Genomic DNA, 1,831 nt, shown 5'->3' with positions numbered 1-1,831 from the left:
GCAGTGGCCGGCAAATCCGACCCGCATCCGGACTTCCGAGCCAGACTTGGTTAACGAATTGCACCTGGGTAACCAAAACTCCCTGGACCACCCGATCTCCGGACACATGGTTCAAGCTCACACACCCACACACCCACCCACCCACCCACCGCGCGGGCCCCGTGCGCCGTAGTATTGGAAGAGGTGGGCTGCGCCAGCTGGTTTTTTTTATCGAATTGTCAGGGTCCGGTCGGGTTAAGGATTTGACAGGGCCAGCTTGACGAAATTCAGTGAAGCGCGGGTATTCGGCGGGAGTAACTATGACTTAAGGCGGGGGGCCCATGGGCCAGCAAGGAGTTTCTGGTGAACATCGGCCGGGACATTTTGACGGCGTGGCAAGAACTAGTTGTTATTGAGGGCGAAGGGTTTGTCCTCAGCGGGTTGATTGTCGAATTGTCGGGACTGCCGGGCCGGTTAGCGATTTGCCCGGCCGGCTTGGTTAACCATTTGCCCGAGCCGGGTTGGTTACCGAATTGTCAGGGTTGGGCTTGGTTAACCATTTGCCCGAGCCGGGTTGGTTAATGAATTGCCATGGCCGGGTTGATTAACGCATTGTCAGGGTTGGGCTTGGTTAACGATTTGCCCGAGCAGGGTGGGTGAACGCATTGTCAGGAGCGTGCGCGGTTGGTTCACGAAACTGCCTGTTCCGGGTTTCTAGAGCGTTGTCAGGCCCGGCCGGCCGGGTTAGCAGGTTGCCAGACCCAACTTGACGAAATTCAGTGCGGCGCGGGTAAACGGCGGGAGTAACTATGACTCTCTTAAGGTAAGGAGGGGGGCCCATGGGCCAGCAAGGAGTTTCTGATGAACATCGGCCGGGACATTTTGACGGCGGGGCAAGAACTAGTTGTTATTGAGGGCGAAGGGTTTGTCCTCAGCTGGTTGATTGTCGAATTGTCGGGACTGCCGGGCCGGTTACCGATTTGCCCGGCCGGCTTGGTTAACCATTTGCCCGGGCCGGGTTGGTTAACGAATTGTCAGGTTTGGGCTTGGTTAACCATTTGCCCGGGCCGGGTTGGTTAGCGAATTGTCATGGTTGGGTTGGTTAACGAATTGTCGGCCCATGGGCCAGCAAGGAGTTTCTGATGAACATCGGCCGGGACATTTTGACGGCGGGGCAAGAACTAGTTGTTATTGAGGGCGAAGGGTTTGTCCTCAGCTGGTTGATTGTCGAATAGTCGGGGCTGCCGGGCCGGTTACCGATTTGCCCGGCCGGCTTGGTTAACCATTTGCCCGGGCCGGGTTGGTTAGCGAATTGTCAGGTTTGGGCTTGGTTAACCATTTGCCCGGGCCGGGTTGGTTAGCGAATTGTCATGGTTGGGTTGGTTACCGAATTGTCGGGTTTGGGCTTGGTTAACGATTTGCCCGAGCAGGGTGGGTGAACACATTGTCAGGAGCGTGCGCAGTTGGTTCACGAAACTGCCTGTTCCGGGTTTCTAGAGCATTGTCAGGCCCGGCCGGCCGGGTTAGCGCCTTGCCAGACCCAACTTGACGAAATTCAGTGCAGCGCGGGTAATCGGCGGGAGTAACTATGACTCTCTTAAGGTAAGGAGGGGGGGCCCATGGGCCAGCAAGGAGTTTCTGATGAACATCGGCCGGGACATTTTGACGGCGGGGCAAGACGTAGTTGTTATTGAGGGTGAAGGGTTTCTCCTCAGCTGGTTGATTGTCGAATAGTCGGGGCTGCCGGGCCGGTTACCGATTTGCCCGGCCGGCTTGGTTAACCATTTGCCCGGGCCGGGTTGGTTAACGAATTGTCAGGTTTGGGCTTGGTTAACCATTTGCCCGGGCCGGG

This window comes from Mobula birostris, unplaced genomic scaffold, assembly GCF_030028105.1.
Source record: "Mobula birostris isolate sMobBir1 unplaced genomic scaffold, sMobBir1.hap1 scaffold_889, whole genome shotgun sequence".
In the NCBI taxonomy this organism is placed as follows: domain Eukaryota; kingdom Metazoa; phylum Chordata; class Chondrichthyes; order Myliobatiformes; family Myliobatidae; genus Mobula; species Mobula birostris.
The sequence above is the reverse complement of the archived record's forward strand: the minus strand, read 5'-3'. Positions refer to the sequence as shown.